Genomic DNA, 26,359 nt, shown 5'->3' with positions numbered 1-26,359 from the left:
ATATTCAGCTTGCAACCTGATGGAGGTCAGTATAGATGGACTAATAGAACAAGTCCCACACACTGCTAGAAGGCCAAATATTTTTTCAGAGCTAGATGCAGATAAAAATTATTTTTAATTTGCAACCTGATGGAGCTCAGTATAGATGGACTAATAGAACAAGTCCCACACACAGCTAGAAGCCCAAATATTTTTTCAGAGGTAGATGCAGAAAAAAATTATATTCAGTTTGCAACCTGAAGGAGGTCAGTATAGATGGACTAATAGAACAAGTCCCACACACTGCTAGAAGGCCAAATATTTTTTCAGAGCTAGATGCAGAAAAATATTATGTTCAATTTGCAACCTGATGGAGGTCAGTATAGATGGACTAATAGAACAAGTCCCACACACAGCTAGAAGCCCAAATATTTTTTCAGAGGTAGATGCAGAAAAAAATTATATTCAGTTTGCAACCTGATGGAGGTCAGTATAGATGGACTAATAGAACAAGCCCCACACACTGCTAGAAAGCCAAATATTTTTTCAGAGCTAGATGCAGAAAAATATTATATTCAATTTGCAACCTGATGGAGGTCAGTAAAGATGGACTAATAGAACAAGTCCCACACACAGCTAGAAGCCCAAATATTTTTTCAGAGGTAGATGCAGAAAAAAATTATATTCAGTTTGCAACCTGATGGAGGTCAGTATAGATGGACTAATAGAACAAGTCCCACACACTGCTAGAAGGCCTAATATTTTTTCAGAGCTAGATGCAGAAAAATATTATATTCAATTTGCAACCTGATGGAGGTCAGTATAGATGGACTAATAGATCAAGTCCCACACATAGCTAGAAGCCGAAATTTTTTTTCAGAGGTAGATGCAGAAAAAAGTTATATTCAGCTTGCAACCTGATGGAGGTCAGTATAGATGGACTAATAGAACAAGTCCCACACACTGCTAGAAGGCCAAATATTTTTCAGAGCTAGATGCAGATAAAAATTATTTTTAATTTGCAACCTGATGGAGGTCAGTATAGATGGACTAATAGAACAAGTCCCACACACACCTAGAAGCCCAAATATTTTTTCAGAGGTAGATGCAGAAAAAAGTTATATTCAGTTTGCAACCTGATGGAGGTCAGTATAGATGGACTAATAGAACAAGTTCCACACACTGCTAGAAGGCCAAATATTTTTTCAGAGCTAGATGCATATAAAAATTATTTTTAATTTGCAACCTGATGGAGGTCAGTATAGATGGACTAATAGAACAAGTCAAACACACAGCTAGAAGCCCAAATATTTTTTCAGAGGTAGATGCAGAAAAAAATTATATTCAGTTTGCAACCTGAAGGAGGTCAGTATAGATGGACTAATAAAACAAGTCCCACACACTGCTAGAAGGCCAAATATTTTTTCAGAGCTAGATGCAGAAAAATATTATATTCAATTTGTAACCTGATGGAGGTCAGTATAGATGGACTAATATAACAAGTCCCACACACAGCTAGAAGCCCAAATATTTTTTCTGAGGTAGATGCAGAAAAAAATTATATTCAGTTTGCAACCTGATGGACATCAGTATAGATCGACTAATAGAACAAGTCCCACACACTGCTAGAAGGCCAAATATTTTTTCAGAGCTAGATGCAGAAACATATTATATTCAATTTGCAACCTGATGGAGGTCAGTATAGATGGACTAATAGAACAAGGCCCACACACAGCTAGAAGCCCAAATATTTTTTCAGAGGTAGATGCAGAAAAAAATTATATTCAGTTTGCAACCTGATGGAGGTCAGTATAGATGGACTAATAGAACAAGTCCCACACACTGCTAGAAAGCCAAATATTTTTTCAGAGCTACATGCAGAAAAATATTATATTCAATTTTCAACCTGATGGAGGTCAGTATAGATGGACTAATAGAACAAGTCCCACACACAGCTTGAAGCCCAAATATTTTTTCAGAGTCAGATGCAGAAAAAAATTATATTCAGTTTGCAATCTGATGGAGGTCAGTATAGATGGACTAATAGAAGAAGTCACACACACTGCTAGAAGGCCAAATATTTTTTCAGAGCTAGATGCAGACAGAAAATTATTTTGAATTTGCAACCTGATGGAGGTCAGTATAGATGGACTAATAGAACAAGTCAAACACACAGCTAGAAGCCCAAATATTTTTTCAGAGGTAGATGCAGAAAAAAATTATATTCAGTTTGCAACCTGATGGAGGTCAGTATAGATGGACTAATAGAACAAGTCCCACACACTGATAGAAGGCCAAATATTTTTTCAGAGCTAGATGCATATAAAAATTATTTTTAATTTGCAACCTGATGGAGGTCAGTATAGATGGACTAATAGAACAAGTCAAACACACAGCTAGAAGCCCAAATATTTTTTCAGAGGTAGATGCAGAAAAAAATTATATTCAGTTTGCAACCTGAAGGAGGTCAGTATAGATGGACTAATAAAACAATTCCCACACACTGCTAGAAGGCCAAATATTTTTTCAGAGCTAGATGCAGAAAAATATTATATTCAATTTGTAACCTGATGGAGGTCAGTATAGATGGACTAATAGAACAAGTCCCACACACAGCTAGAAGCCCAAATATTTTTTCTGAGGTAGATGCAGAAAAAAATTATATTCAGATTGCAACCTGATGGACGTCAGTATAGATGGACTAATAGAACAAGTCCCACACACTGCTAGAAGGCCAAATATTTTTTCAGAGCTAGATACAGAAACATATTATATTCAATTTGCAACCTGCTGGAGGTCAGTATAGATGGACTAATAGAACAAGTCCCACACACAGCTAGAAGCCCAAATATTTTTTCAGAGGTAGATGCAGAAAAAAATTATATTCAGTTTGCAACCTGATGGAGGTCAGTATACATGGACTAATAGAACAAGTCCCACACACTGCTAGAAAGCCAAATATTTTTTCAGAGCTAGATGCAGAAAAATATTATATTCAATTTGCAACCTGATGGAGGTCAGTATAGATGGACTAATAGAACAAGTCCCACACACAGCTTGAAGCCCAAATATTTTTTCAGAGTTAGATGCAGAAAAAAATTATATTCAGTTTGCAATCTGATGGAGGTCAGTATAAATGGACTAATAGAACAAGTCACACACACTGCTAGAAGGCCAAATATTTTTTCAGAGGTAGATGCAGAAAAATATTATATTCAGTTTGCATCCTGATGGAGGTCAGTATAGATGGACTAATAGAACAAGTCCCACACACTGCTAGAAAGCCAAATATTTTTTCAGAGCTAGATGCAGAAAAATACTATATTCAATTTGCAACCTGATGGAGGTCAGTATAGATGGACTAATAGAACAAGTCCCACACACAGCTAGAAGCCCAAATATTTTTTCAGAGGTAGATGCAGAAAAAAATTATATTCAGTTTGCAACCTGTTGGAGGACAGCATAGATGGTCTAATAGAACAAGACCCACACACTGCTAGAAGGCCATATATTTTTTCAGAGCTAGATGCAGAAAAATATTATATTCAATTTGCAACCTGATGGAGGTCAGTAAAGATGGACTAATAGAACAAGTCCCACACACAGCTAGAAGCCCAAATATTTTTTCAGAGGTAGATGCAGAAAAAAATTATATTCAGTTTGCAACCTGATGGAGGTCAGTATAGATGGACTAATAGAACAAGTCCCACACACTGCTAGAAGGCCAAATATTTTTTCAGAGCTAGATGCAGAAAAATATTATATTCAATTTGCAACTTGATGGAGGTCAGTATCAATGGACTAATAGATCAAGTCCCACACAGAGCTAGAAGCCCAAATATTTTTTCAGTGGTAGATGCAGAAAAAAATTATATTCAGCTTGCAACCTGATGGAGGTCAGTAAAGATGGACTAATAGAACAAGTCCCACACACTGCTAGAAGGCCAAATATTTTTTCAGAGCTAGATGCAGATAAAAATTATTTTTAATTTGCAACCTGATGGAGGTCAGTATAGATGGACTAATAGAACAAGTCCCACACACAGCTAGAAGCCCAAATATTTTTTCAGAGGTAGATGCAGAAAAAAATTATATTCAGTTTGCAACCTGAAGGAGGTCAGTATAGATGGACTAATAAAACAAGTCCCACACACTGCTAGAAGGCCAAATATTTTTTCAGAGCTAGATGCAGAAAAATATTATATTAAATTTGTAACCTGATGGAGGTCAGTATAGATCGACTAATAGAACAAGTCCCACACACAGCTAGAAGCCCAAATATTTTTTCTGAGGTAGATGCAGAAAAAAATTATATTCAGTTTGCAACCTGATGGACGTCAGTATAGATGGACTAATAGAACAAGTCCCACACACTGCTAGAAAGCCAAATATTTTTTCAGAGCTAGATGCAGAAAAATATTATATTCAATTTGCAACCTGATGGAGGTCAGTATAGATGGACTAATAGAACAAGTCCCACACACAGCTTGAAGCCCAAATATTTTTTCAGAGTTAGATGCAGAAAAAAATTATATTCAGTTTGCAATCTGATGGAGGTCAGTATAGATGGACTAATAGAACAAGTCACACACACTGCTAGAAGGCCAAATATTTTTTCAGAGCTAGATGCAGACAGAAAATTATTTTGAATTTGCAACCTGATGGAGGTCAGTATAGATGGACTAATAGAACAAGTCAAACACACAGCTAGAAGCCCAAATATTTTTTCAGAGGTAGATGCAGAAAAAAATTATATTCAGTTTGCAACCTGATGGAGGTCAGTATAGATGGACTAATAGAACAAGTCCCACACACTGATAGAAGGCCAAATATTTTTTCAGAGCTAGATGCATATAAAAATTATTTTTAATTTGCAACCTGATGGAGGTCAGTATAGATGGACTAATAGAACAAGTCAAACACACAGCTAGAAGCCCAAATATTTTTTCAGAGGTAGATGCAGAAAAAAATTATATTCAGTTTGCAACCTGAAGGAGGTCAGTATAGATGGACTAATAAAACAAGTCCCACACACTGCTAGAAGGCCAAATATTTTTTCAGAGCTAGATGCAGAAAAATATTATATTCAATTTGTAACCTGATGGAGGTCAGTATAGATGGACTAGTAGAACAAGTCCCACACACAGCTAGAAGCCCAAATATTTTTTCTGAGGTAGATGCAGAAAAAAATTATTTTCAGTTTGCAACCTGATGGACGTCAGTATAGATGGACTAATAGAACAAGTCCCACACACTGCTAGAAGGCCAAATATTTTTTCAGAGCTAGATACAGAAACATATTATATTCAATTTGCAACCTGATGGAGGTCAGTATAGATGGACTAAGAGAACAAGTTCCACACACTGCTAGAAGGCCAAATATTTTTTCAGAGCTAGATGCAGGTAAAAATTATTTTTAATTTGCAACCTGATGGAAGTCAGTATAGATGGACTAATAGAACAATTCCCACACACTGCTAGAAGGACTAATATTTTTTCAGAGCTAGATGGAGACAAAAAATTATTTTGAATTTGCAACCTGATGGGTCAGTATAGATGGACTAATAGAACATGTCCCACACACTGCTAGAAGGCCAAATATTTTTTCAGAGCTAGATGCAGTAAAATATTATATTCAATTTGCAACCTGATGGAGATCAGTATAGATGGACTAATAGATCAAGTCCCACACACAGCTAGAAGCCCAAATATTTTTTCAGAGGTAGATGCAGAAAAAAATTATATTCAGCTTGCAACCTGATGGAGGTCAGCATAGATGGACTAATAGAACAAGTCCCACACACTGCTAGAAGGCCAAATATTTTTTCAGAGCTAGATGCAGATAAAAATTATTTTTAATTTGCAACCTGATGGAGGTCAGTATAGATGGACTAATAGAACAAGTCCCACACACAGCTAGAAGCCCAAATATTTTTTCAGAGGTAGATGCAGAAAAAAATTATATTCAGTTTGCAACCTGATGGAGGTCAGTATAGATGGACTAATAGAACAAGTCCCACACACTGCTAGAAGGCCTAATATTTTTTCAGAGCAAGATGGAGACAAAAAATTATTTTGAGTTTGCAACCTGATGGAGGTCAGAATAGATGGACTAATACAACAAGTCCCACACACTGCTAGAAGGCCAAATATTTTTTCAGAGCTAGCTGCAGAAAAATATTATATTCAATTTGCAACCTGATGGAGGTCAGTATAGGTGGACTAATAGATCAAGTCCCACACACAGCTAGAAGCCCAAATAGTTTTTCAGAGGTAGATGCAGAAAAAAATTATATTCAGCTTGCAACCTGATGGAGGTCAGTATAGATGGACTAATAGAACAAGTCCCACACACTGCTAAAAGGCCAAATATTTTTTCAGAGCTAGATGCAGATAAAAATTATTTTTAATTTGCAACCTGATGGAGGTTAGTATAGATGGACTAATAGGACAAGTCCCACACACAGCTAGAAGCTCAAATATTTTTTCAGAGCTAGATGCAGATAAAAATTATTTTTAATTTGCAACCTGATGGAGGTCAGTATAGATGGACTAAGAGAACAAGTCCCACACACTGCTAGAAGGCCAAATATTTTTTCAGAGCTAGATGCAGATAAAAATTATTTTTAATTTGCAACCTGATGGAGGTCAGTTTAGATAGACTAATAGAACAAGTCCCACACACTGCTAGAAGGCCAAATATTTTTTCAGAGGTAGATGCAGAAAAAAATTATATTCAGTTTGCAACCTGATGGAGGTCAGTATAGATGGACTAATAGAACAAGTCCGACACACAGCTAGATGGCCAAATATTTTTTCAGAGCTAGATGCAGATAAAAATTATTTTTAATTTGCAACCTGATGGAGGTCAGTATAGATGGACTAATAGAACAAGTCCCACACACTGCTGGAAGGCCAAATATTTTTTCAGAGCTAGATGCAGATAAAAATTATTTTTAATTTGCAACCTGATGGAGGTCAGTATAGATGGACTAATAGAACAAGTCCCACACACAGCTAGAAGCCCAAATATTTTTTCAGAGGTAGATGCAGAAAAAAATTATATTCAGTTTGCAACCTGATGGAGGTCTGTATAGATGGACTAATAGAACAAGTCCCACACAAAGCTAGATGGCCAAATATTTTTTCAGAGCTAGATGCAGATAAAAATTATTTTTAATTTGCAACCTGATGGAGGTCAGTATAGATGGACTAAGAGAACAAGTCCCACACACTGCTAGAAGGCCTAATATTTTTTAATAGCTAGATGGAGACAAAAAACTATTTTGAATTTGCAACCTGATGGAGGTCAGTATAGATGGACTAATAGAACAAGTTCCACACACTGCTAGAAGGCCAAATATTTTTTCAGAGCTAGATGCAGAAAAATATTATATTCAATTTGCAACCTGATGGAGGTCAGTATAGATGGACTAATAGATCAAGTCCCACACACAGCTAGAAGCCCAAATATTTTTTCAGAGGTAGATGTAGAAAAAAATTATATTCAGCTTGCAACCTGATGGAGGTCAGTATAGATGGACTAATAGAACAAGTCCCACACACTGATAGAAGGCCAAATATTTTTTCAGAGCTAGATGCAGATAAAAATTATTTTTAATTTGCAACCTGATGGAGGTCAGTATAGATGGACTAAGAGAACAAGTTCCACACACTGCTAGAAGGCCAAATATTTTTTCAGAGCTAGATGCAGATAAAAATTATTTTTAATTTGCAACCTGATGGAGGTCAGTATAGATGGACTAATAGAACAATTCCCACACACTGCTAGAAGGACTAATATTTTTTCAGAGCTAGATGGAGACAAAAAATTATTTTGAATTTGAAACCTGATGGAGGTCAGTATAGATGGACTAATAGAACAAGTCCCACACACTGCTAGAAGGCCAAATATTTTTTCAGAGCTAGATGCAGTAAAATATTATATTCAATTTGCAACCTGATGGAGATCAGTATAGATGGACTAATAGATCAAGTCCCACACAAAGCTAGAAGCCCAAATATTTTTTCAGAGGTAGATGCAGAAAAAAATTATATTCAGCTTGCAACCTGATGGAGGTCAGTATAGATGGACTAATAGAACAAGTCCCACACACTACTAGAAGGCCAAATATTTTTTCAGAGCTAGATGCAGATAAAAATTATTTTTAATTTGCAACCTGATGGAGGTCAGTATAGATGGACTAATAGAACAAGTCCCACACACAGCTAGAAGCCCAAATATTTTTTCAGAGGTAGATGCAGAAAAAAATTATATTCAGTTTGCAACCTGATGGAGGTCAGTATAGATGGACTAATAGAACAAGTCCCACACACTGCTAGAAGGCCTAATATTTTTTCAGAGCAAGATGGAGACAAAAAATTATTTTGAGTTTGCAACCTGATGGAGGTCAGAATAGATGGACTAATACAACAAGTCCCACACACTGCTAGAAGGCCAAATATTTTTTCAGAGCTAGCTGCAGAAAAATATTATATTCAATTTGCAACCTGATGGAGGTCAGTATAGATGGACTAATAGATCAAGTCCCACACACAGCTAGAAGCCCAAATAGTTTTTCAGAGGTAGATGCAGAAAAAAATTATATTCAGCTTGCAACCTGATGGAGGTCAGTATAGATGGACTAATAGAACAAGTCCCACACACTGCTAGAAGGCCAAATATTTTTTCAGAGCTAGATGCAGATAAAAATTATTTTTAATTTGCAACCTGATGGAGGTTAGTATAGATGGACTAATAGGACAAGTCCCACACACAGCTAGAAGCTCAAATATTTTTTCAGAGCTAGATGGAGATAAAAATTATTTTTAATTTGCAACCTGATGGAGGTCAGTATAGATGGACTAAGAGAACAAGTCCCACACACTGCTAGAAGGCCAAATATTTTTTCAGAGCTAGATGCAGATAAAAATTATTTTTAATTTGCAACCTGATGGAGGTCAGTATAGATGGACTAAGAGAACAAGTCCCACACACTGCTAGAAGGCCAAATATTTTTTCAGAGGTAGATGCGGAAAAAAATTATATTCAGTTTGCAACCTGATGGAGGTCATTATAGATGGACAAATAGAACAAGTCCCACACACTGCTAGAAGGCCTAATATTTTTTCAGTGCTAGATGGAGACAAAAAATTATTTTGAATTTGCAACCTGATGGAGGTCAGTATAGATGGACTAATAGAACAAGTCCCACACACTGCTAGAAGGCCAAATATTTTTTCAGAGCTAGATGCAGAAAAATATTATATTCAATTTGCAACCTGATGGAGGTCAGTATAGATGGACTAATAGATCAAGTCCCACACACAGCTAGAATCCCAAATATTTTTTCAGAGGTAGATGCAGAAAAAAATTATATTCAGCTTGCAACCTGATGGAGGTCAGTATAGATGGACTAATAGAACAAGTCCCACACACTGCTAGAAGGCCAAATATTTTTTCAGAGCTAGAAGCAGATAAAAATTATTTTTAATTTGCAACCTGATGGAGGTCAGTATAGATGGACTAATAGAACAAGTCCCACACACAGCTAGAAGCCCAAATATTTTTTCAGAGGTAGATGCAGAAAAAAATTATATTCAGTTTGCAACCTGATGGAGGTCAGTATAAATGGACTAATAGAACAAGTCCCACACACTGCTAGAAGGCCAAATATTTTATCAGAGCTAGATGCAGAAAAATATTATATTCAATTTGCAACCTGATGGAGGTCAGTATAGATGGACTAATAGAACAAGTCCCACACACAGCTAGAAGCCCAAATATTTTTTCAGAGGTAGATGCAGAAAAAAATTATATTCAGTTTGCAACCTGAGGGAGGTCAGTATAGATGGACTAATAGAACAAGTCCCACACACTGATAGAAGGCCAAATATTTTTTCAGAGCTAGATGCATATAAAAATTATTTTTAATTTGCAACCTGATGGAGGTCAGTATAGATGGACTAATAGAACAAGTCAAACACACAGCTAGAAGCCCAAATATTTTTTCAGAGGTAGATGCAGAAAAAAATTATATTCAGTTTGCAACCTGAAGGAGGTCAGTATAGATGGAGTAATAAAACAAGTCCCACACACTGCTAGAAGGCCAAATATTTTTTCAGAGCTAGATGCAGAAAAAAATTATATTCAGTTTGCAACCTGATGGAGGTTAGTATAGATGGACTAATAGAACAAGTCCCACACACTGCTAGAAAGCCAAATATTTTTTCAGAGCTAGATGCAGAAAAATATTATATTCAATTTGCAACCTGATGGAGGTCAGTATAGATGGACTAATAGAACAAGTCCCACACACAGCTTGAAGCCCAAATATTTTTTCAGAGTTAGATGCAGAAAAAAATTATATTCAGTTTGCAATCTGATGGAGGTCAGTATAGATGGACTAATAGAACAAGTCACACACACTGCTAGAAGGCCAAATATTTTTTCAGAGCTAGATGCAGACAGAAAATTATTTTGAATTTGCAACCTGATGGAGGTCAGTATAGATGGACTAATAGAACAAGTCCCACACACTGCTAGAAGGCCAAATATTTTTTCAGAGGTAGATGCAGAAAAATATTATATTCAGTTTGCATCCTGATGGAGGTCAGTATAGATGGACTAATAGAACAAGTCCCACACACTGCTAGAAAGCCAAATATTTTTTCAGAGCTAGATGCAGAAAAATATTATATTCAATTTGCAACCTGATGGAGGTCAGTATAGATGGACTAATAGAACAAGTCTCACACACAGCTAGAAGCCCAAATATTTTTTCAGAGGTAGATGCAGAAAAAAATTATATTCAGTTTGCAACCTGATGGAGGACAGCATAGATGGTCTAATAGAACAAGACCCACACACTGCTAGAAGGCCATATATTTTTTCAGAGCTAGATGCAGAAAAATATTATATTCAATTTGCAACCTGATGGAGGTCAGTAAAGATGGACTAATAGAACAAGTCCCACACACAGCTAGAAGCCCAAATATTTTTTCAGAGGTAGATGCAGAAAAAAATTATATTCAGTTTGCAACCTGATGGAGGTCAGTATAGATGGACTAATAGAACAAGTCCCACACACTGCTAGAAGGCCAAATATTTTTTCAGAGCTAGATGCAGAAAAATATTATATTCAATTTGCAACTTGATGGAGGTCAGTATAGATGGACTAATAGATCAAGTCCCACACACAGGTAGAAGCCCAAATATTTTTTCAGAGGTAGATGCAGAAAAAAATTATATTCAGCTTGCAACCTGATGGAGGTCAGTATAGATGGACTAATAGAACAAGTCCCACACACTGCTAGAAGGCCAAATATTTTTTCAGAGCTAGATGCAGATAAAAATTATTTTTAATTTGCAACCTGATGGAGGTCAGTATAGATGGACTAATAGAACAAGTCCCACACACAGCTAGAAGCCCAAATATTTTTTCAGAGGTAGATGCAGAAAAAAATTATATTCAGTTTGCAACCTGAAGGAGGTCAGTATAGATGGACTAATAGAACAAGTCCCACACACTGCTAGAAGGCCAAATATTTTTTCAGAGCTAGATGCAGAAAAATATTATGTTCAATTTGCAACCTGATGGAGGTCAGTATAGATGGACTAATAGAACAAGTCCCACACACAGCTAGAAGCCCAAATATTTTTTCAGAGGTAGATGCAGAAAAAAATTATATTCAGTTTGCAACCTGATGGAGGTCAGTATAGATGGACTAATAGAACAAGTCCCACACACTGCTAGAAAGCCAAATATTTTTTCAGAGCTAGATGCAGAAAAATATTATATTCAATTTGCAACCTGATGGAGGTCAGTATAGATGGACTAATAGAACAAGTCCCACACACAGCTTGAAGCCCAAATATTTTTTCAGAGGTAGATGCAGAAATAAATTATATTCAGTTTGCAATCTGATGGAGGTCAGTATAGATGGACTAATAGAACAAGTCACACACACTGCTAGAAGGCCAAATATTTTTTCAGAGCTAGAAGCAGACAGTAAATTATTTTGAATTTGCAACCTGATGGAGGTCAGTATAGATGGTCTAATAGAACAAGTCCCACACACTGCTAGAAGGCCAAATATTTTTTCAGAGCTAGATGCAGAAAAATATTATATTCAATTTGCAACCTGATGGAGGTCAGTAAAGATGGACTAATAGAACAAGTCCCACACACAGCTAGAAGCCCAAATATTTTTTCAGAGGTAGATGCAGAAAAAAATTATATTCAGTTTGCAACCTGATGGAGGTCAGTATAGATGGACTAATAGAACAAGTCCCACACACTGCTAGAAGGCCTAATATTTTTTCAGAGCTAGATGCAGAAAAATATTATATTCAATTTGCAACCTGATGGAGGTCAGTATAGATGGACTAATAGATCAAGTCCCACACATAGCTAGAAGCCGAAATTTTTTTTCAGAGGTAGATGCAGAAAAAAGTTATATTCAGCTTGCAACCTGATGGAGGTCAGTATAGATGGACTAATAGAACAAGTCCCACACACTGCTAGAAGGCCAAATATTTTTCAGAGCTAGATGCAGATAAAAATTATTTTTAATTTGCAACCTGATGGAGGTCAGTATAGATGGACTAATAGAACAAGTCCCACACACAGCTAGAAGCCCAAATATTTTTTCAGAGGTAGATGCAGAAAAAAGTTATATTCAGTTTGCAACCTGATGGAGGTCAGTATAGATGGACTAATAGAACAAGTCCCACACTCTGCTAGAAGGCCAAATATTTTTCAGAGCTAGATGCAGAAAAATATTATATTCAATTTGCAACCTGATGGAGGTCAGTATAGATGGACTAATAGAACAAGTCCCACACACAGCTAGAAGCCCAAATATTTTTTCAGAGGTAGATGCAGAAAAAAATTATATTCAGTTTGCAACCTGATGGAGGTCAGTATAGATGGACTAATAGAACAAGTCCCACACACTGATAGAAGGCCAAATATTTTTTCAGAGCTAGATGCATATAAAAATTATTTTTAATTTGCAACCTGATGGAGGTCAGTATAGATGGACTAATAGAACAAGTCAAACACACAGCTAGAAGCCCAAATATTTTTTCAGAGGTAGATGCAGAAAAAAATTATATTCAGTTTGCAACCTGAAGGAGGTCAGTATAGATGGACTAATAAAACAAGTCCCACACACTGCTAGAAGGCCAAATATTTTTTCAGAGGTAGATGCAGAAAAATATTATATTCAATTTGTAACCTGATGGAGGTCAGTATAGATGGACTAATATAACAAGTCCCACACACAGCTAGAAGCCCAAATATTTGTTCTGAGGTAGATGCAGAAAAAAATTATATTCAGTTTGCAACCTGATGGACGTCAGTATAGATCGACTATTAGAACAAGTCCCACACACTGCTAGAAGGCCAAATATTTTTTCAGAGCTAGATGCAGAAACATATTATATTCAATTTGCAACCTGATGGAGGTCAGTACAGATGGACTAATAGAACAAGGCCCACACACAGCTAGAAGCCCAAATATTTTTTCAGAGGTAGATGCAGAAAAAAATTATATTCAGTTTGCAACCTGATGGAGTTCAGTATAGATGGACTAATAGAACAAGTCTCACACACTGCTAGAAAGCCAAATATTTTTTCAGAGCTACATGCAGAAAAATATTATATTCAATTTGCAACCTGATGGAGGTCAGTATAGATGGACTAATAGAACAAGTCCCACACACAGCTTGAAGCCCAAATATTTTTTCAGAGTCAGATGCAGAAAAAAATTATATTCAATTTGCAACCTGATGGAGGTCAGTATAGATGGACTAATAGAACAAGTCTCACACACAGCTAGAAGCCCAAATATTTTTTCAGAGGTAGATGCAGAAAAAAATTATATTCAGTTTGCAACCTGATGGAGGACAGCATGGATGGTCTAATAGAACAAGACCCACACACTGCTAGAAGGCCATATATTTTTTCAGAGCTAGATGCAGAAAAATATTATATTCAATTTGCAACCTGATGGAGGTCAGTAAAGATGGACTAATAGAACAAGTCCCACACACAGCTAGAAGCCCAAATATTTTTTCAGAGGTAGATGCAGAAAAAAATTATATTCAGTTTGCAACCTGATGGAGGTCAGTATAGATGCACTAATAGAACAAGTCCCACACACTGCTAGAAGGCCAAATATTTTTTCAGAGCTAGATGCAGAAAAATATTATATTCAATTTGCAACTTGATGGAGGTCAGTATAGATGGACTAATAGATCAAGTCCCACACACAGCTAGAAGCCCAAATATTTTTTCAGAGGTAGATGCAGAAAAAAATTATATTCAGCTTGCAACCTGATGGAGGTCAGTATAGATGGACTAATAGAACAAGTCCCACACACTGCTAGAAGGCCAAATATTTTTTCAGAGCTAGATGCAGATAAAAATTATTTTTAATTTGCAACCTGATGGAGCTCAGTATAGATGGACTAATAGAACAAGTCCCACACACAGCTAGAAGCCCAAATATTTTTTCAGAGGTAGATGCAGAAAAAAATTATATTCAGTTTGCAACCTGAAGGAGGTCAGTATAGATGGACTAATAGAACAAGTCCCACACACTGCTAGAAGGCCAAATATTTTTTCAGAGCTAGATGCAGAAAAATATTATGTTCAATTTGCAACCTGATGGAGGTCAGTATAGATGGACTAATAGAACAAGTCCCACACACAGCTAGAAGCCCAAATATTTTTTCAGAGGTAGATGCAGAAAAAAATTATATTCAGTTTGCAACCTGATGGAGGTCAGTATAGATGGACTAATAGAACAAGCCCCACACACTGCTAGAAAGCCAAATATTTTTTCAGAGCTAGATGCAGAAAAATATTATATTCAATTTGCAACCTGATGGAGGTCAGTAAAGATGGACTAATAGAACAAGTCCCACACACAGCTAGAAGCCCAAATATTTTTTCAGAGGTAGATGCAGAAAAAAATTATATTCAGTTTGCAACCTGATGGAGGTCAGTATAGATGGACTAATAGAACAAGTCCCACACACTGCTAGAAGGCCTAATATTTTTTCAGAGCTAGATGCAGAAAAATATTATATTCAATTTGCAACCTGATGGAGGTCAGTATAGATGGACTAATAGATCAAGTCCCACACATAGCTAGAAGCCGAAATTTTTTTTCAGAGGTAGATGCAGAAAAAAGTTATATTCAGCTTGCAACCTGATGGAGGTCAGTATAGATGGACTAATAGAACAAGTCCCACACACTGCTAGAAGGCCAAATATTTTTCAGAGCTAGATGCAGATAAAAATTATTTTTAATTTGCAACCTGATGGAGGTCAGTATAGATGGACTAATAGAACAAGTCCCACACACACCTAGAAGCCCAAATATTTTTTCAGAGGTAGATGCAGAAAAAAGTTATATTCAGTTTGCAACCTGATGGAGGTCAGTATAGATGGACTAATAGAACAAGTTCCACACACTGCTAGAAGGCCAAATATTTTTTCAGAGCTAGATGCATATAAAAATTATTTTTAATTTGCAACCTGATGGAGGTCAGTATAGATGGACTAATAGAACAAGTCAAACACACAGCTAGAAGCCCAAATATTTTTTCAGAGGTAGATGCAGAAAAAAATTATATTCAGTTTGCAACCTGAAGGAGGTCAGTATAGATGGACTAATAAAACAAGTCCCACACACTGCTAGAAGGCCAAATATTTTTTCAGAGCTAGATGCAGAAAAATATTATATTCAATTTGTAACCTGATGGAGGTCAGTATAGATGGACTAATATAACAAGTCCCACACACAGCTAGAAGCCCAAATATTTTTTCTGAGGTAGATGCAGAAAAAAATTATATTCAGTTTGCAACCTGATGGACATCAGTATAGATCGACTAATAGAACAAGTCCCACACACTGCTAGAAGGCCAAATATTTTTTCAGAGCTAGATGCAGAAACATATTATATTCAATTTGCAACCTGATGGAGGTCAGTATAGATGGACTAATAGAACAAGGCCCACACACAGCTAGAAGCCCAAATATTTTTTCAGAGGTAGATGCAGAAAAAAATTATATTCAGTTTGCAACCTGATGGAGGTCAGTATAGATGGACTAATAGAACAAGTCCCACACACTGCTAGAAAGCCAAATATTTTTTCAGAGCTACATGCAGAAAAATATTATATTCAATTTTCAACCTGATGGAGGTCAGTATAGATGGACTAATAGAACAAGTCCCACACACAGCTTGAAGCCCAAATATTTTTTCAGAGTCAGATGCAGAAAAAAATTATATTCAGTTTGCAATCTGATGGAGGTCAGTATAGATGGACTAATAGAAGAAGTCACACACACTGCTAGAAGGCCAAATATTTTTTCAGAGCTAGATGCAGACAGAAAATTATTTTGAATTTGCAACCTGATGGAGGTCAGTATAGATGGACTAATAGAACAAGTCAAACACACAGCTAGAAGCCCAAATATTTTTTCAGAGGTAGATGCAGAAAAAAATTATATTCAGTTTGCAACCTGATGGAGGTCAGTATAGATGGACTAATAGAACAAGTCCCACACACTGATAGAAGGCCAAATATTTTTTCAGAGCTAGATGCATATAAAAATTATTTTTAATTTGCAACCTGATGGAGGTCAGTATAGATGGACTAATAGAACAAGTCAAACACACAGCTAGAAGCCCAAATATTTTTTCAGAGGTAGATGCAGAAAAAAATTATATTCAGTTTGCAACCTGAAGGAGGTCAGTATAGATGGACTAATAAAACAATTCCCACACACTGCTAGAAGGCCAAATATTTTTTCAGAGCTAGATGCAGAAAAATATTATATTCAATTTGTAACCTGATGGAGGTCAGTATAGATGGACTAATAGAACAAGTCCCACACACAGCTAGAAGCCCAAATATTTTTTCTGAGGTAGATGCAGAAAAAAATTATATTCAGATTGCAACCTGATGGACGTCAGTATAGATGGACTAATAGAACAAGTCCCACACACTGCTAGAAGGCCAAATATTTTTTCAGAGCTAGATACAGAAACATATTATATTCAATTTGCAACCTGCTGGAGGTCAGTATAGATGGACTAATAGAACAAGTCCCACACACAGCTAGAAGCCCAAATATTTTTTCAGAGGTAGATGCAGAAAAAAATTATATTCAGTTTGCAACCTGATGGAGGTCAGTATACATGGACTAATAGAACAAGTCCCACACACTGCTAGAAAGCCAAATATTTTTTCAGAGCTAGATGCAGAAAAATATTATATTCAATTTGCAACCTGATGGAGGTCAGTATAGATGGACTAATAGAACAAGTCCCACACACAGCTTGAAGCCCAAATATTTTTTCAGAGTTAGATGCAGAAAAAAATTATATTCAGTTTGCAATCTGATGGAGGTCAGTATAAATGGACTAATAGAACAAGTCACACACACTGCTAGAAGGCCAAATATTTTTTCAGAGGTAGATGCAGAAAAATATTATATTCAGTTTGCATCCTGATGGAGGTCAGTATAGATGGACTAATAGAACAAGTCCCACACACTGCTAGAAAGCCAAATATTTTTTCAGAGCTAGATGCAGAAAAATACTATATTCAATTTGCAACCTGATGGAGGTCAGTATAGATGGACTAATAGAACAAGTCCCACACACAGCTAGAAGCCCAAATATTTTTTCAGAGGTAGATGCAGAAAAAAATTATATTCAGTTTGCAACCTGTTGGAGGACAGCATAGATGGTCTAATAGAACAAGACCCACACACTGCTAGAAGGCCATATATTTTTTCAGAGCTAGATGCAGAAAAATATTATATTCAATTTGCAACCTGATGGAGGTCAGTAAAGATGGACTAATAGAACAAGTCCCACACACAGCTAGAAGCCCAAATATTTTTTCAGAGGTAGATGCAGAAAAAAATTATATTCAGTTTGCAACCTGATGGAGGTCAGTATAGATGGACTAATAGAACAAGTCCCACACACTGCTAGAAGGCCAAATATTTTTTCAGAGCTAGATGCAGAAAAATATTATATTCAATTTGCAACTTGATGGAGGTCAGTATCAATGGACTAATAGATCAAGTCCCACACAGAGCTAGAAGCCCAAATATTTTTTCAGTGGTAGATGCAGAAAAAAATTATATTCAGCTTGCAACCTGATGGAGGTCAGTAAAGATGGACTAATAGAACAAGTCCCACACACTGCTAGAAGGCCAAATATTTTTTCAGAGCTAGATGCAGATAAAAATTATTTTTAATTTGCAACCTGATGGAGGTCAGTATAGATGGACTAATAGAACAAGTCCCACACACAGCTAGAAGCCCAAATATTTTTTCAGAGGTAGATGCAGAAAAAAATTATATTCAGTTTGCAACCTGAAGGAGGTCAGTATAGATGGACTAATAAAACAAGTCCCACACACTGCTAGAAGGCCAAATATTTTTTCAGAGCTAGATGCAGAAAAATATTATATTAAATTTGTAACCTGATGGAGGTCAGTATAGATCGACTAATAGAACAAGTCCCACACACAGCTAGAAGCCCAAATATTTTTTCTGAGGTAGATGCAGAAAAAAATTATATTCAGTTTGCAACCTGATGGACGTCAGTATAGATGGACTAATAGAACAAGTCCCACACACTGCTAGAAAGCCAAATATTTTTTCAGAGCTAGATGCAGAAAAATATTATATTCAATTTGCAACCTGATGGAGGTCAGTATAGATGGACTAATAGAACAAGTCCCACACACAGCTTGAAGCCCAAATATTTTTTCAGAGTTAGATGCAGAAAAAAATTATATTCAGTTTGCAATCTGATGGAGGTCAGTATAGATGGACTAATAGAACAAGTCACACACACTGCTAGAAGGCCAAATATTTTTTCAGAGCTAGATGCAGACAGAAAATTATTTTGAATTTGCAACCTGATGGAGGTCAGTATAGATGGACTAATAGAACAAGTCAAACACACAGCTAGAAGCCCAAATATTTTTTCAGAGGTAGATGCAGAAAAAAATTATATTCAGTTTGCAACCTGATGGAGGTCAGTATAGATGGACTAATAGAACAAGTCCCACACACTGATAGAAGGCCAAATATTTTTTCAGAGCTAGATGCATATAAAAATTATTTTTAATTTGCAACCTGATGGAGGTCAGTATAGATGGACTAATAGAACAAGTCAAACACACAGCTAGAAGCCCAAATATTTTTTCAGAGGTAGATGCAGAAAAAAATTATATTCAGTTTGCAACCTGAAGGAGGTCAGTATAGATGGACTAATAAAACAAGTCCCACACACTGCTAGAAGGCCAAATATTTTTTCAGAGCTAGATGCAGAAAAATATTATATTCAATTTGTAACCTGATGGAGGTCAGTATAGATGGACTAGTAGAACAAGTCCCACACACAGCTAGAAGCCCAAATATTTTTTCTGAGGTAGATGCAGAAAAAAATTATTTTCAGTTTGCAACCTGATGGACGTCAGTATAGATGGACTAATAGAACAAGTCCCACACACTGCTAGAAAGCCAAATATTTTTTCAGAGCTAGATGCAGAAAAATATTATATTCAATTTGCAACCTGATGGAGGTCAGTATAGATGGACTAATAGAACAAGTCCCACACACAGCTTGAAGCCCAAATATTTTTTCAGAGTTAGATGCAGAAAAAAATTATATTCAGTTTGCAATCAGATGGAGGTCAGTATAGATGGACTAATAGAACAAGTCACACACACTGCTAGAAGGCCAAATATTTTTTCAGAGCTAGATGCAGACAGAAAATTATTTTGAATTTGCAACCTGATGGAGGTCAGTATAGATGGACTAATAGAACAAGTCAAACACACAGCTAGAAGCCCAAATATTTTTTCAGAGGTAGATGCAGAAAAAAATTATATTCAGTTTGCAACCTGATGGAGGTCAGTATAGATGGACTAATAGAACAAGTCCCACACACTGATAGAAGGCCAAATATTTTTTCAGAGCTAGATGCATATAAAAATTATTTTTAATTTGCAACCTGATGGAGGTCAGTATAGATGGACTAATAGAACAAGTCAAACACACAGCTAGAAGCCCAAATATTTTTTCAGAGGTAGATGCAGAAAAAAATTATATTCAGTTTGCAACCTGAAGGAGGTCAGTATAGATGGACTAATAAAACAAGTCCCACACACTGCTAGAAGGCCAAATATTTTTTCAGAGCTAGATGCAGAAAAATATTATATTCAATTTGTAACCTGATGGAGATCAGTATAGATGGACTAATAGAACAAGTCCCACACACAGCTAGAAGCCCAAATATTTTTTCTGAGGTAGATGCAGAAAAAAATTATATTCAGTTTGCAACCTGATGGACGTCAGTATAGATGGACTAATAGAACAAGTCCCACACACTGCTAGAAGGCCAAATATTTTTTCAGAGCTAGATACAGAAACATATTATATTCAATTTGGAACCTGCTGGAGGTCAGTATAGATGGACTAATAGAACAAGTCCCACACACAGCTAGAAGCCCAAATATTTTTTCAGAGGTAGATGCAGAAAAAAATTATATTCAGTTTGCAACCTGAAGGAGGTCAGTATACATGGACTAATAGAACAAGTCCCACACACTGCTAGAAAGCCAAATATTTTTTCAGAGCTAGATGCAGAAAAATATTATATTCAATTTGTAACCTGATGGAGGTCAGTATAGATGGCCTAATAGAACAAGTCCCACACACAGCTAGAAGCCCAAATATTTTTTCTGAGGTAGATGCAGAAAAAAATTATATTCAGTTTGCAACCTGATGGACGTCAGTATAGATGGACTAATAGAACAAGTCCCACACACTGCTAGAAGGCCAAATATTTTTTCAGAGCTAGATACAGAAACATATTATATTCAATTTGCAACCTGCTGGAGGTCAGTATAGATGGACTAATAGAACAAGTCCCACACACAGCTAGAAGCCCAAATATTTTTTCAGAGGTAGATGCAGAAAAAAATTATATTCAGTTTGCAACCTGATGGAGGTCAGTATACATGGACTAATAGAACAAGTCCCACACACTGCTAGAAAGCCAAATATTTTTTCAGAGCTAGATGCAGAAAAATATTATATTCAATTTGCAACCTGATGGAGGTCAGTATAGATGGACTAATAGAACAAGTCCCACACACAGCTTGAAGCCCAAATATTTTTTCAGAGTTAGATGCAGAAAAAAATTATATTCAGTTTGCAATCTGATGGAGGTCAGTATAGATGGACTAATAGAACAAGTCACACACACTGCTAGAAGGCCAAATATTTTTTCAGAGGTAGATGCAGAAAAATATTATATTCAGTTTGCATCCTGATGGAGGTCAGTATAGATGGACTAATAGAACAAGTCCCACACACTGCTAGAAAGCCAAATATTTTTTCAGAGCTAGATGCAGAAAAATATTATATTCAATTTGCAACCTGATGGAGGTCAGTATAGATGGACTAATAGAACAAGTCCCACACACAGCTAGAAGCCCAAATATTTTTTCAGAGGTAGATGCAGAAAAAAATTATATTCAGTTTGCAACCTGATGGAGGACAGCATAGATGGTCTAATAGAACAAGACCCACACACTGCTAGAAGGCCATATATTTTTTCAGAGCTAGATGCAGAAAAATATTATATTCAATTTGCAACCTGATGGAGGTCAGTAAAGATGGACTAATAGAACAAGTCCCACACACAGCTAGAAGCCCAAATATTTTTTCAGAGGTAGATGCAGAAAAAAATTATATTCAGTTTGCAACCTGATGGAGGTCAGTATAGATGGACAAATAGAACAAGTCCCACACACTGCTAGAAGGCCAAATATTTTTTCAGAGCTAGATGCAGAAAAATATTATATTCAATTTGCAACTTGATGGAGGTCAGTATAGATGGACTAATAGATCAAGTCCCACACAGAGCTAGAAGCCCAAATATTTTTTCAGTGGTAGATGCAGAAAAAAATTATATTCAGCTTGCAACCTGATGGAGGTCAGTAAAGATGGACTAATAGAACAAGTCCCACACACTGCTGGAAGGCCAAATATTTTTTCAGAGCTAGATGCAGATAAAAATTATTTTTAATTTGCAACCTGATGGAGGTCAGTATAGATGGACTAATAGAACAAGTCCCACACACAGCTAGAAGCCCAAATATTTTTTCAGAGGTAGATGCAGAAAAAAATTATATTCAGTTTGCAACCTGAAGGAGGTCAGTATAGATGGACTAATAAAACAAGTCCCACACACTGCTAGAAGGCCAAATATTTTTTCAGAGCTAGATGCAGAAAAATATTAAATTAAATTTGTAACCTGATGGAGGTCAGTATAGATCGACTAATAGAACAAGTCCCACACACAGCTAGAAGCCCAAATATTTTTTCTGAGGTAGATGCAGAAAAAAATTATATTCAGTTTGCAACCTGATGGACGTCAGTATAGATGGACTAATAGAACAAGTCCCACACACTGCTAGAAAGCCAAATATTTTTTCAGAGCTAGATGCAGAAAAATATTATATTCAATTTGCAACCTGATGGAGGTCAGTATAGATGGACTAATAGAACAAGTCCCACACACAGCTTGAAGCCCAAATATTTTTTCAGAGTTAGATGTAGAAAAAAATTATATTCAGTTTGCAATCTGATGGAGGTCAGTATAGATGGACTAATAGAACAAGTCACACACACTGCTAGAAGGCCAAATATTTTTTCAGAGCTAGATGCAGACAGAAAATTATTTTGAATTTGCAACCTGATGGAGGTCAGTATAGATGGACTAATAGAACAAGTCAAACACACAGCTAGAAGCCCAAATATTTTTTCAGAGGTAGATGCAGAAAAAAATTATATTCAGTTTGCAACCTGATGGAGGTCAGTATAGATGGACTAATAGAACAAGTCCCACACACTGATAGAAGGCCAAATATTTTTTCAGAGCTAGATGCATATAAAAATTATTTTTAATTTGCAACCTGATGGAGGTCAGTATAGATGGACTAATAGAACAAGTCAAACACACAGCTAGAAGCCCAAATATTTTTTCAGAGGTAGATGCAGAAAAAAATTATATTCAGTTTGCAACCTGAAGGAGGTCAGTATAGATGGACTAATAAAACAAGTCCCACACACTGCTAGAAGGCCAAATATTTTTTCAGAGCTAGATGCAGAAAAATATTATATTCAATTTGTAACCTGATGGAGGTCAGTATAGATGGACTAGTAGAACAAGTCCCACACACAGCTAGAAGCCCAAATATTTTTTCTGAGGTAGATGCAGAAAAAAATTATTTTCAGTTTGCAACCTGATGGACGTCAGTATAGATGGACCAATAGAACAAGTCCCACACACTGCTAGAAGGCCAAATATTTTTTCAGAGCTAGATACAGAAACATATTATATTCAATTTGCAACCTGATGGAGGTCAGTATAGATGGACTAATAGAACAAGTCCCACACACAGCTAGAAGCCCAAATATTTTTTCAGAGGTAGATGCAGAAAAAAATTATATTCAGTTTGCAACCTGATGGAGGTCAGTATACATGGACTAATAGAACAAGTCCCACACACTGCTAGAAAGCCAAATATTTTTTCAGAGCTAGATGCAGAAAAATATTATATTCAATTTGCAACCTGATGGAGGTCAGTATAGATGGACTAATAGAACAAGTCCCACACACAGCTTGAAGCCCAAATATTTTTTCAGAGTTAGATGCAGACAGAAAATTATTTTGAATTTGCAACCTGATGGAGGTCAGTATAGATGGACTAATAGAACAAGTCCCACACACTGCTAGAAGGCCAAATTTTTTTCAGAGGTAGATGCAGAAAAATATTATATTCAGTTTGCATCCTGATGGAGGTCAGTATAGATGGACTAATAGAACAAGTCCCACACACTGCTAGAAGGCCAAATATTTTTTCAGAGGTAGATGCAGAAAAATATTATATTCAGTTTGCATCCTGATGGAGGTCAGTATAGATGGACTAATAGAACAAGTCCCACACACTGCTAGAAAGCCAAATATTTTTTCAGAGCTAGATGCAGAAAAATATTATATTCAATTTGCAACCTGATGGAGGTCAGTATAGATGGACTAATAGAACAAGTCCCACACACAGCTAGAAGCCCAAATATTTTTTCAGAGGTAGATGCAGAAAAAAATTATATTCAGTTTGCAACCTGATGGAGGACAGCATAGATGGTCTAATAGAACAAGACCCACACACTGCTAGAAGGCCATATATTTTTTCAGAGCTAGATGCAGAAAAATATTATATTCAATTTGCAACCTGATGGAGGTCAGTAAAGATGGACTAATAGAACAAGTCCCACACACAGCTAGAAGCCCAAATATTTTTTCAGAGGTAAATGCAGAAAAAAATTATATTCAGTTTGCAACCTGATGGAGGTCAGTATAGATGGACTAATAGAACAAGTCCCACACACTGCTAGAAGGCCAAATATTTTTTCAGAGCTAGATGCAGAAAAATATTATATTCAATTTGCAACTTGATGGAGGTCAGTATAGATGGACTAATAGATCAAGTCCCACACAGAGCTAGAAGCCCAAATATTTTTTCAGAGGTAGAAGCAGAAAAAAATTATATTCAGCTTGCAACCTGATGGAGGTCAGTATAGATGGACTAATAGAACAAGTCCCACACACTGCTAGAAGGCCAAATATTTTTTCAGAGCTAGATGCAGATAAAAATTATTTTTAATTTGCAACCTGATGGAGGTCAGTATAGATGGACTAATAGAACAAGTCCCACACACAGCTAGAAGCCCAAATATTTTTTCAGAGGTAGATGCAGAAAAAAATTATATTCAGTTTGCAACCTGAAGGAGGTCAGTATAGATGGACTAATAAAACAAGTCCCACACACTGCTAGAAGGCCAAATATTTTTTCAGAGCTAGATGCAGAAAAATATTATATTCAATTTGTAACCTGATGGAGGTCAGTATAGATCGACTAATAGAACAAGTCCCACACACAGCTAGAAGCCCAAATATTTTTTCTGAGGTAGATGCAGAAAAAAATTATATTCAGTTTGCAACCTGATGGACGTCAGTATAGATGGACTAATAGAACAAGTCCCACACACTGCTAGAAGGCCAAATATTTTTTCAGAGCTAGATGCAGAAACATATTATATTCAATTTGCATCCTGATGGAGGTCAGTATAGATGGACTAATAGAAGAAGGCCCACACACAGCTAGAAGCCCAAATATTTTTTCAGAGGTAGATGCAGAAAAAAATTATATTCAGTTTGCAACCTGATGGAGGTCAGTATAGATGGACTAATAGAACAAGTCCCACACACTGCTAGAAAGCCAAATATTTTTTCAGAGCTAGATGCAGAAAAATATTATATTCAATTTGCAACCTGATGGAGGTCAGTATAGATGGACTAATAGAACAAGTCACACACACAGCTTGAAGCCCAAATATTTTTTCAGAGTTAGATGCAGAAAAAAATTATATTCAGTTTGCAATCTGATGGAGGTCAGTATAGATGGACTAATAGAACAAGTCACACACACTGCTAGAAGGCCAAATATTTTTTCAGAGCTAGATGCAGACAGAAAATTATTTTGAATTTGCAACCTGATGGAGGTCAGTATAGATGGACTAATAGAACAAGTCAAACACACAGCTAGAAGCCCAAATATTTTTTCAGAGGTAGATGCAGAAAAAAATTATATTCAGTTTGCAACCTGATGGAGGTCAGTATAGATGGACTAATAGAACAAGTCCCACACACTGATAGAAGGCCAAATATTTTTTCAGAGCTAGATGCATATAAAAATTATTTTTAATTTGCAACCTGATGGAGGTCAGTATAGATGGACTAATAGAACAAATCAAACACACAGCTAGAAGCCCAAATATTTTTTCAGAGGTAGATGCAGAAAAAAATTATATTCAGTTTGCAACCTGAAGGAGGTCAGTATAGATGGACTAATAAAACAAGTCCCACACACTGCTAGAAGGCCAAATATTTTTTCAGAGCTAGATGCAGAAAAATATTATATTCAATTTGTAACCTGATGGAGGTCAGTATAGATGGACTAGTAGAACAAGTCCCACACACAGCTAGAAGCCCAAATATTTTTTCTGAGGTAGATGCAGAAAAAAATTATTTTCAGTTTGCAACCTGATGGACGTCAGTATAGATGGACTAATAGAACAAGTCCCACACACTGCTAGAAGGCCAAATATTTTTTCAGAGCTAGATGCAGAAACATATTATATTCAATTTGCAACCTGATGGAGGTCAGTATAGATGGACTAATAGAACAAGTCCCACA

Source organism: Phyllobates terribilis, unplaced genomic scaffold (genome assembly GCF_046119375.1).
Source record: "Phyllobates terribilis strain yellow unplaced genomic scaffold, ASM4611937v1 Scaffold_3__8_contigs__length_932513732, whole genome shotgun sequence".
Lineage (NCBI taxonomy): Eukaryota > Metazoa > Chordata > Amphibia > Anura > Dendrobatidae > Phyllobates > Phyllobates terribilis.
The sequence above is the reverse complement of the archived record's forward strand: the minus strand, read 5'-3'. Positions refer to the sequence as shown.